The sequence below is a fragment of the Lytechinus pictus genome, chromosome 3 (assembly GCF_037042905.1).
Source record: "Lytechinus pictus isolate F3 Inbred chromosome 3, Lp3.0, whole genome shotgun sequence".
In the NCBI taxonomy this organism is placed as follows: domain Eukaryota; kingdom Metazoa; phylum Echinodermata; class Echinoidea; order Temnopleuroida; family Toxopneustidae; genus Lytechinus; species Lytechinus pictus.
The window spans coordinates 69,426,604-69,438,687 of NC_087247.1; positions in this window are offsets into that span (position 1 = coordinate 69,426,604).

The following is a 12,084-nucleotide window of genomic DNA, read 5'->3' on the forward strand; positions in this document are numbered from 1 at the left end:
ATGGTCTTAATCAATACAGGTAAATACATTTACAATATAAGACGTGTCACAATGATAGTCCAATATAACTCAAATTATTAAATCCTTACCAAACCTCTAAAAAGTTAGTAGAATTAACCAGTTTATACTGTATCAAATGATAACTCAAGAAATCAAATACATTCTATCACAAACAATTATCTCTTTGCATATATTTTCTAAAGTGAGGGCATAGTGACTTGTTGTGATGGCTATAAAGTCCACAACCTCTCCATGTCTACTTTTGATTAGAATGTGACCTATATTAATCAATGTGTTTATTTGATAATAATAAATGTCTCGTTAGAGTTTCAATAGTCACTCATTATGTTACTTTCAATTCATAGTCATGTTTCAGTTCAATCAGCCTTTATCATAATATTTCATGATATTTTGTAATGTAAAAAAATCTTGCTTGAAAAATGTGGTAAGTATTTTATAATGAAAGTTTGATAATATCAGGATATTGTGTTTGCCTGACATGTTTAGGGAATATTGAATGGCCTTGAATGGGATGCGAAGAAATATTGTAGGAGCTGAAGAACAATATTGGATGAGTCGGAGAAGAATCCAATATTGTTCTTCAGCAAGTAACAATATTTCTACGCATCCCACGAAAATTGGTCATCCAATATTATTATTATTATTATTTAGATACCCCCACAAAGCCAAATATAAAGTAATGAAGCAAAACAAAAAATGTTCTTAGTAACCATCATTTATGGCAATCATGTAAATCATGAGCATGGCGCCTGAGTATTGTCATTAAAAAAAAAATCTCTGTAATCAGTAAAGATGCGCTAGCGTGTAGTGCAAGCGCATTTGAATTCAATAAATTGAAGCTCCTTTACCACACCTCCTGGCAACTAATATACGCAATGCAATTTCATTGTGAGGTAACAATAGCTTCATGCGCACAATCATTTATTAACCAATCACCAATGATAATCTAGTGGGTGGGGCCAAATATTCATTTCGTTTTTTTTTAGGCATGCGGTTTTCATAGGCATGCACGTTAAAAATCAACTTTAATATTTTGTCTCTTTGAAACAACCTCGCAAGACGTCAAAAAATATCTGCGCCTCTAAAACCCTACATCTAAATAATAATACTGATTATTATTGTTTTTTTGTTTTTTTCCACGAAGGTTTCTCCTGGTATGCACCTGTTAATCACTGGACCAAATGGATGTGGAAAGAGTTCTTTATTCAGAATACTGTGTGGTCTATGGCCAGTCTATAGAGGCAAGCTAGTTAAACCAGATCCTCATCATATGGTCTTCATACCACAAAGGTACACACACTCTTAAGGCCATGCAGAGATGCCAACCGTTACGTTTTTGCCGTATTTGTTACGTTTTTTCACCCAAAATACAGCGTTACTTTTTTCTTTGTAAAATACGTTTTCTTAAAATTTCGATCGTGTACAATATGCATTGTGTGTAGCTAGCTGGGTGTTTAAGGCGAGTGTGCATTACGATAGGTAGTGCGGTAATAAATTACGCATTTCTACTAATGCATAAATCCCTAATGTGGCTGCTGTGTGTGTTGCTGCCCGAGTTGTGCTTTTATCAAGGCTTTCCGATTAAATTTTCGATATCCTGGCCAATCAATGCAAGTGACAAGTTCCGAACGCACGCACATCTACAAGCGCAAAGCAGCGGCACAAATCACAATATATAGCGACTGGTGCATACGTCTGTAAGGATGATGACGTCATCCGAGATGGCAACTTACGTTGACCAACGAAAGGATCGAAGATGACTATGTTTCGATCATCGTTTGAAAGGAATTAGCGGTAACTGCGGTCTGAGGTACGATATTTCTGAATTTTATATATTTTTTCGTAAGTTTGAATGTACTTTATTTTTTATAATGTGACATTTTATGTACAAAAAAACGATCAGAAAATCGGGTTTCCGCCGAATGTTAGATCTAACGTTACTGCTAATACGTTGGCTATACGTACGGGCTAACAACTCTTCAGTCTATGTATGGGTGAGTGGAGCCAACGCAGTTCAGCGGAACAACCAAAATGCACATCAGCATCAGCAATATACGGAAGAGAAGGTAGTCCTGTAAGTCTTCCGGTCGCTTCTTCTTAGGGAAATACAGACGATACAGCTTTGAGGGTACGCTAAAGAGTTGGATCACGTGCTACATAGTGAAGATTGGACCAATGAATGTCCAATGTTCTTTTAAATGTATTTAGACTAGGTGCAGTGACCACTGACTCTGGAAGATTGTTCCAGTTATTGACAACTCTTTGACTGAAAAAGTGCCCTCTGAGGTTGAGTCTGTATTGTTGCTTAAAGATTTTCAACGAGTGACCTCTAGTTTTGCGGGCTTGGTGCATCGTGAAAAACTTATCAACTTGGCAGAAATCAATACCATGAAGAAATTTGTAAACTTGAATCATGTGTCCACGTTTCCTTCTATATACAAGTGAATGAAGTTTCAAATATTTGAGTCTCTCTTCATATGGCTTGTTGGCTAAGATTGGCAGTAATTTAGTGGCACGTCTCTAGACTCTTTCAAGCTTGTCAATGTCCATTAAAAATCTTGGATTCCAGGCACTATTCCCATACTCCAGATGAGGTCTGACGAGCGATTTATACAAGATGGGAAGTGTCACTTCACTCAAATACGAGAAGGATCGTTTTACAATGCCAAGTATTTGATTAGCTTTGTTAACTGCAAGGGATACGTGTTTGTGGAAAGTCAAATCAGGATCAACAAGAATGCCAAGGTCTTTCTCTTCGGTGGAAGATTGCAGAAGTTTACCTTCCATGCTATAGCTTGACAGTTGGTTTCCTCGTCCGAGGTGAAAAGTTTTACATTTAGTGTTGTTGAATTTCAACTGCCAATTGTTGGACCACTGGACTGCAGAGTCCAAATCACCCTGAAGGTCAAGCACATTGGATACACTTCTAACTGCACTATAAATCTTTGCATCATCAGCGTACATTTGAATATTACTTGTTATAGCATCTGGTAAGTCATTGATAAATATGATGAACAGAATCGTCCGAGAATACTTCCTTGTGGAATTCCACTGATCACATTGGTCCAGAGACTGAAGCTTTTGGTCTAGTGTGATTGATGCATGATCGTTGTCGATTTGTTGTCTTGATTTGTTGATTTGTCGGGTCTCGATTAATCATGGCGTCAACTTCGTCCTCTAAGTCTAAATCACAACGGAAACAGATGTTTCGAGAGGAATACTCGACTCGGTGGCCTTGTATTGTCCGTTCCAAACTGGATGAATTTACCGCACGGTGCACTGTCTGTCAATGTGATTTCACTATTTCACACGGAGGAGCGAATGACATTACTGCCCATATCAAACGAAAGAAACACCTCAACCTCGCACAAAGTCGTGAAACTAATCAAAACATTGGACATTTCTTTAGAAGAGGGGACTACTCGACGATCAGAGCTGAAACATTGATTGCTAATTTGATGGCTAAAGGTGGTATGATTGATAAATCCTGACCATTTTTCTACACTTTACATTCAACAGTGCCCGCTGTAAGGTTCTATGGTTAGATATTTGTTTTTATTGCATCTTTTTAAGACATATAAATTTTATTCGCTTGTGCCGGTTTCATTTTTTTCTGGTTTGATGTATGTGTTTTGTTAGAAATATAATCATCTTACCAGAGAATGCACCATGCAGGATTCTGAACCCCAAAGTTGAAATATCTCCTTACTGTGGGAGAGGGACACCCCCTCTCCTCGGCTTGGTCTTTTCGCTTCGTTATATTTTACAAAATACTTTTTTTTAAATAAAAATACTGTTTTTTTCCTCTCAGAATACTGTTTTTGCTTTTTGGAGGTTGGCATCTCTGGCCATGTCAAATCGTTCCTTGCAAGCCTTGTGGGTGAGTTGCTGGTGATTGCCCCCAACTCACCCGCAACCAAGTTTTGAGCATGTTCCAAACTTTTCTGCGTGCAAATCAGACTTGCGTTCACTTCTGTGGGCAACTGCATATGAGATGCGTGCAAGATACTGTCAACCTGCTGGAAACTTGGGGGTAGCAAAAATAGTTACCTGCAAGTTACATGCAAGGCTTGTACTTTACATCTCCATGAATAGTCAAACAAATTTTCATTAAAATATTTGTAAACCTCCCATAGATTTTCAATATTATTACTTATAGTTAATTAAGAATTTATTACTAGAGTCCCAAGCATACATGTATCCAAATCCTCTTTCACATTTGGTCAGAGGTTGTTTGTAATCGTATGGTCACCCTGAAGGCTTTCGAGTTCCCATTAATATGCATAATACCAGTTTTGCAGATGATTTTCCTGTGACATTTTAAAAACATGTGACTATGCATACAACTATATACATCCATGATTTGTAACATTATCATGGATATGATTATTACAAGCTGACAAGCTAAAAACCCAAGTTATCAAATAAAGGTTAGGAGGGTAATAATCTTTTGTTTTCATTAATAAGAATTGCTTTTTGTTGAAAGGGATGCTAATCATTCATATTTAATTATTATTAAAGACTATTGTTTGTTATATTGGATACACTTTCTTATTTGCAATGTACTTACATTTATGAGACATGATATGAATTACTGGTATATTCCTTTGTCTGTGCTTCTATGTACACAAACTGTCTTCCTCTGTATATTATAATTATTGACTTTTTTAGAATTTAGTCATCTCTCTAAGCTTCAGGAAATGGTTTGAATATGATTTAATATTGCCTGTTGTTGAAACTCCCCAAATTATGGAAGAAATGTTCTGAATATGAGAGATCAGCATTGAGACCATTGACATGGGATCCATTACCTTGCTGCAAATTAATTATTAATCTAGAAACAAATTTGCATAACACATTTTAACATTTGCATAAATCATGAGGAAAATATTACCTGCATCATTAATTATTAAGGCAAAAATTACAATAAATGAAAATGTGCAGGGTTTGCAAAGACTGCAGGTCTCTAAAAAACCAACATAATTCTAAGTTACCAAACAAATTAAAACATAAGGGTATGGTCAAACACCAGTATTTCAATCTGTTGTACAAACTTTGTTTGGCAGGAAAGCTCACCTTAAAACAACTGAAGCATTGGCTGTTTTCATTAAAGACTTAAACATTCTGAAGCTCATTCCCTTTATAGCTCTACTCTACCTTGAAAGAATAATCATATATATGAGTTTGAATATGATTGAATAATGCAGCCAGTCACTATCTCTTCAGATGTGTGTACCCACTGTATGTACAATTGATACAAGTTCTAGTGATTGATCATGAAACATCACAAAACTGTCCAAAACAGCTTAATATGTGTGTCTTGTTCTTGAGTAAGCAGTTGGGACACTTGTTTCATTGTCAAAGATCTCTCTGATAAAGAATGTTGGCTGGTTGGCTCCATGGAAGATAAATTTCTTTTATGTAAAAGGATCCTACGCAGTAACTGCATAGTCTAAATGCAGAATTTCAAGTGTTGGATATAAAATTTCCTATACTGCAGATAGGCAATAATGGAAATTTATGTATTTAGTCCTACCAGTACAATCAGAATATATACAATTAATTCTTTAGCAGAGGTAACTATTAATTTCGTCCATTATCATTCTGAACATCATGTTTGATTGTTCTTTCAGACCATACATGTCTCTTGGTACATTAAGAGATCAAGTTATCTACCCTGATACACCTAAAGAGATGGCTAAGAAGGGTGTTACAGATGATGATCTAGAGAATATACTTGGCATTGTTAACCTTCAATACATTATCACCAGAGAAGGAGGTAGGTAGCCTAGTAGCACTTGCTGGTAGAAATATCAATTCAATTGAATTATATTGGATTTTGATGAAATTTTCACAATGTAATGATTTTTTTTTTAGGAATGCCTAGTCAGGGTGTTTGTTTTTATTGTTGAGAATCCATTGATGATACATTTATTCAATGAGCAACAAATTTTGTGAATTTCATTAAAGTTTACCCTCTTCTTAACAGAAATTACCCCCTCATTAAAAATCGTAAATGTTTATCATTACAAGTAAAACTTTTTTTGTTGTATTGGACAATCCTTAGGGTGAAGTAAACAAAATGGAACTGTTATATATGAACAATATCATATAAAAATATGGGTGGCATGTAGTTGAAAAATAAAAAATCAAGAAAAGGGACTAAGTATATAAGGTCTTTGTAGGAGTATATAATGCATGTAGTTCCTGACAAACAAAGATGAGCAAAACATGTATGTATCTGTTATGGGTTTGACTGATGTTTGTTTGTGATACAGGATGGGACTCTGTGAGTGATTGGAAGGATGTCTTCTCTGGAGGAGAGAAACAAAGAATGGGCATGGCTAGACTCTTCTATCATAAGTAAGTAATACACATGTATGAATCAGGAACATATATAAATCATTCATTTTTACATGAAAATCCTTTATATTTCAGAGACTCAACAAGAGTTAGAGAAGATAAGAACATATACATGTATTGTCTACTATATAAAGGAGAGAAAATGAATTGCTTGTCTTTAATAAGATAAACTAATAGTCCGGGGGCTGGGGGAGTTTATTCAGCTGATCAGGTACATAAGGTTTGATGGTCCCAACATGTTGGCATGATATCAGTGGTCAAGAAAATGGTGAAACAAGTGCAATATGTGAACGTCACTACACGTTATATGTGCATTACAACAGCGCTAATGTCCCTATCAGTTCTGATGTGAACATTTCTCACAGTCAGTATGGTCAAAGAATCTCTTATTATTCAAACTCCACTGCAACTTTTCAGTTACGCCTCTCTGGTGATATTCACCCGAATCCTGGCCTGCAAAACTGTAAAGATACCAAGCAAAACATTCACTGTGCCCTTCTAAATGCCCGTAGTATAGTGAACAAGACGCTTGAGTTACAAACATTGGTTGCTACTGATAAAATAGATATTTTCTTTATCACAGAAACATGGTTGAGCGAGTGCATACTTGATGGTGAAATATTTCCTCCTGAATATCAAATATTCAGGAGAGACAGAAACCGTAATGGAGGAGGAGTTCTCTTTGGTTGCAACAAATCCCTAGTCTCCATGCATCGAGATGATTTTGAGATACCCCATGGTGACCCGAACTCAAAATTTTGCGAACTATTGTGGACGCAAATCTCTTTTCCCAGTAGCCAAGGCAAAATTTTGTTTGGAACTTTGTACAGACCTCCCTCCTCCAATCCAAAAAGTTTCTGCGAGGCACTGACATCTTCACTAAATAGGATTGCTCCTCATATTCACAGATTCAAAGCTATCATCCTAACGGGTGATTTCAATCTACAAATCTCCATTGATACAGATGGGGATTGTTCAGCGCTCAATAATCTGTCGGAGGAAGTCTTGAATATTACCTCCTCTTTCGGATTATTTCTGCTTGTGAAATTCCCAACCAGAAGAGGAAATACCTGCAACCAACGTGATTCTATCCTTGATTTAGTATTTTGCAATGATGAAGATCTTATTGCAAACATCTGCCCTGGTCCAGGCATTGGAAGGAGTGATCATGATTCAGTTCAGTTTGATTTTACCCTCTGTGCCGTAACAAAATCACTCCCTCGCTCGTTTTGGCAATTTCACAAGGCAGACAAACATGATTTTCAAAGGTCAATTCAATCAATTCCCTGGGATTTGTTTATCGATAAAAATGATATAGACACCACTTGGGATAACTTTACTATGCTATTGCATGCGGCTGTCAAAGATGTTGTTCACTCTGCCCAAGCAAAAGGTCGGCGACGCAAGCCATGGATCACCGCAGATATCGTCCATCTCTCCCGAAAAAAGAAACGTGCATACCGCAAAGCCATTTCTAACAAACACAGCACATTGTGGGAGAAGTTTCAAAAACTGAACAAGGATATTATTAGACTTACTAAACTATCCTATAATGACTATTTGCAATATCTAGCTTTGAATTCGGCTCGTGATCCTAAAAGATTCTGGTCATTTGTAAACGCTCAAAGAAAGAAATCTAATGTATCATGCTTCTCATACAATAATGTTTCGGTTTAATCTATTTCAATGATTGCACAGGCTTTCAATAATCATTTCGTAGGGAACTTCTCCACGCCACAGTTAGAAACGTGGAATGATGATTATGATTCTTGTACGTCCCACTTTGGAATGACTCCTTTGAAAGATTTTGAAATAGACGAGTGTGATGTTTTTAAAGAAATAGTACAATTGAAAGTCAATAAGCCCCCTGGCCCTGATGGCATTTCCCCCAACTTTCTTAAAATTGGTGATACTGCTATCACTCCAATCCTTACGAAATGTTTTAATCTAAGCCTGAAGCTTGGATGTGTACCCAGGTCATGGAAGCAAGCTTATGTGACTCCGCTCCACAAGAGTGGTGACCGTAAGAAGATCGAAAACTATCGACCAATTTCACTTTGCTCTGTTCCATGTAAGATACTTGAACGGCTTATTGTGGCCAAGCTTCTAAATCACTCACAAACTTACAAGATTATTCCTGATCCCCAGCATGGTTTCCTCCCAAAGCGCTCATCCTCAACACAAGCTGTTACCCTCCATTCTAATTGGGCAAAGGCTTTGGACCAGTCCAAACCCCCAAGAATAGATGCAATTTTTTTGGACTGATCCAAAGCCTTCGACAAGGTTAACTATTTCAAACTAGTCCAAAAGTTGCATAACTATGGAATTTGTGGAAAATTGCTTTGTTGGATACGTTCTTTCCTCTCAGATCGGCAACAGTGTGTATTGTTTGAAGGGATAAAATCGGAGTGGATAACAGTTCCCTCCGGTGTACCGCAAGGCTCCGTTATAGGACCGATCCTATTTAATTACTTTACTGCTGAATTACCGAACACTGTCTCCTCCCCCAATATGCCAATGACACGGTCTTGTATCGGGAAATCTATACTCCTGATGACTCTAAATTGTTGCAAACAGACCTGAACAGCATACTTCTATGGTGCATTAACAATGACATGGTCCTGAATTCATCCAAATGAAAAGTTATGCATATAACTAGGTCCCGTAAACCAGTGACCACTGTTTACTTCCTTGGAGAAAAGCAGTTAGACAAAGTTGAGTCCTATAAATATATTGGACTCAAACTTGCACGAGATCTGAGTTGGAAAGACCACATTCAACATGTTGTTAACAGATGTTCTATGCTTTGTGGTTTTATTCGACGTACAGTGAAATCTAGAAATTATGCCACAGTTCTCACAAAACTATTCTGCTCATTATGTAGACCTGTGATTGAGTATTGTATTCCAACATGGCTCCCCCATCAGAAACACCATATCAGAGCCATTGCAGGTGTGCAAAGGCGTTTCACTAGATTTTGTTTCCCGTACGAAGTTGCCAATTCCTTGTCTTACACGGAACGCCTATCCCTCCTAAACATACCCCCTCTCTATAATAGACTCGTTAACCTGTCAATGTCTTTTGTAATAAAGTGCCTGCATAGACATTATGACATGCCTACTTCTCTGTTACCAATCCCAAGCCATAGACGAACTCACACACTCGTCTTCAATCATCAACTTGCACGATCAAATTGTTTAAGATTTACTTGTTTCCATGTTTTTCCCAGATTCTGGGAGCATCTATCAGAGGCAGACAGAGACTTGTGTGTAGGAACCAACGTTTTCCCCTTCCTCAATGTGTTACGAAATTTCCTCTTTGAATTACCTCCCCTCGTAGAAGCATATTAATTTGTTAGCACCCATACCCTAATAACGCTAGAACCATTTTTAATTTGTACAGTCTCACGCAGTATCAAAATTGTCTTCCCTTCTAAAGGCTTCCCAGCATGTCTTAGATTTTTTTTTTTACATTTAATATGTCACACTCTTGTTTGTATTTTGATTAATTATTTGGTTTTCTAATAATTTGCCATACGTGTATTTCAATAAACTGAAATTATATTACACCTTCATATAATTAATTAATTACCATTCCCCTTTTCGTGTAAAGCTCTCAACTTAGTTCATGTCACATCAGACCAATGCTTTGAATGTGTGTTTGATTTATGATTGATTATTTGATTTTCTAATGCTTTGCCATACCTTCCAATTTTTCATATTGTTTAATTTGTTCTGTTACACATAAATTCATTTACTTTTCTTTACATGGTAGCTTAAATTCAGTTGATATCTAAGAAGTCGTTTCCTTGAATATACTTTGGGTATGAATCTTGATTGGGTTTTTTTTTTTTTTTTTCAATCATTATTTGTTATATACTTACTTTGCTGTTTTTATTTTTTGTTAAACCCGCACATAACCGTGACAAATGTCATATACAACAATTCATTTCAGACTGTCAAAATTCAATAAATTGACCTACCATCTCTGTCTCTAATTTGATAAATGACTAATTCCTGATTTGACCCAATCTGCATTTTTTTTTTTTTTTAAGTATTAATTTGATAACCTTGTTTTTTTTTCTATTCATATTACGATGAAGGCTAATTTATATAGAAGTATTGTAATTACATGTTTGAATTCATTGCTATTTTGTGTTATTCCATGTAGACACCAGCCAATGTGGAGAACCTCTCGACAGAATTTTCAATTCTTTTAGGTGATCCCCAGGCATTGGCTGGTGCTCAATTTTACATTTCTTTTGTAATGTTTCTATTGCTGTCATGTTTTTTCTTGCCTGGAAATGAAATAAATAAAAATAAATAAAATAAATAAATAAAATGTGTTGCTGCCAGGTCATATCCTGTACGGAAGGCCCAGGGGACCCCATTTTTGTCGGCCATCTTGGATTTTTCATGAAAATCAATTATTTTCATATTTTTGCACAAACAATGAAAAATATTAAATAAATACGCTTTTCATATTGATTTATACAGTAGAAATCGATTGCAATCGTTTTCTGGACAGTGCGGTTAATATTTTTTGAAAAATATAAGAATTTATGCCAAAATTTCCATGTTTTTAGGCAAAAATTTGCATGTGCATTGATATCTTTCTGTTTTGTCATTAATATCAACAATTAATGCAAAATATCAGCATTCAACACGAAAGAGAATATATTAACGAGAACATTGATACACTTCATGACAGTATTAGTGTCTTAATTTGCTTAGATATAGGGAAAATACCACCAATTGTATTCCCCGATATTGCGATAAAATGACACCAAAAAGCAACGTCCGTCATAGTCACACTAGTGATACCGACTTCAATGCGCTCGCTAGCTTGCCTTTCAAAAGAGTACAATAGACTCAATCGGTCTTGCCTCGCCTTTGTTGGTGTGATTAGCACGCATAAATGCATGTAATGAGCGTCGCGATAGAAAAGTGTATATTACATATTATGGGTATAAGGGCAAAAGGCGTTTTTTTACATATTTAAGCAACTTTTATGTTAATGAAACCTCTTGGAAAAGTTAGAGGAGGGATTGCTCTGCATGTCGCAAGCAATTACATTCGGACACCGTAAAACATAGTCCCGCAAGAGCCTGTTGAAGGTACCCCACCCTTATCCGAAGCTTGACTATTAAAATATCTTGCCTTTTGGAGCTCTCAATGTGGCAAAATGATGCTTCGGTTAGGTAAAAAAACAACTTTTATTTTCTTGAAATCACTTGGAGACGAAAGAGTAGGCTTTTTTCTATCAGCTACATTTAAAGAAGTGAGGGCACAACAAAGCCTACCCTCTCAGGGGGCTGCCCCAAGTCACCCACCCCCTTTTTCGTATTTTGCCCATTTCTTGAAAATTCCTCATTTTGGAGCCACATTGATGAAAAAAGTGTTTCTACTATGTAGTGAAACCACTTTTATTGTTTTAAACCACTTGGAGACAAAAGAGTAGACTTTCTTCTGTATGCTACATACAAAGATTTACTGGAAAATTGAAGCCACCCCCGTCAGTGGGATGCCGAAAACACCATCCCCTTTTTCCGTATTCTGCAAATTTATGGAAAAATCTGCAGATTTGGAGCCCCCACGGAGGCTAAAGGGTGTTGCTGCTAAAAAGCAATCCATTTTCATTGTCTTAAAACCACATGGAGACGAAAGAGTTGCTTTACCTCTATCAGTTACATATAAAGAG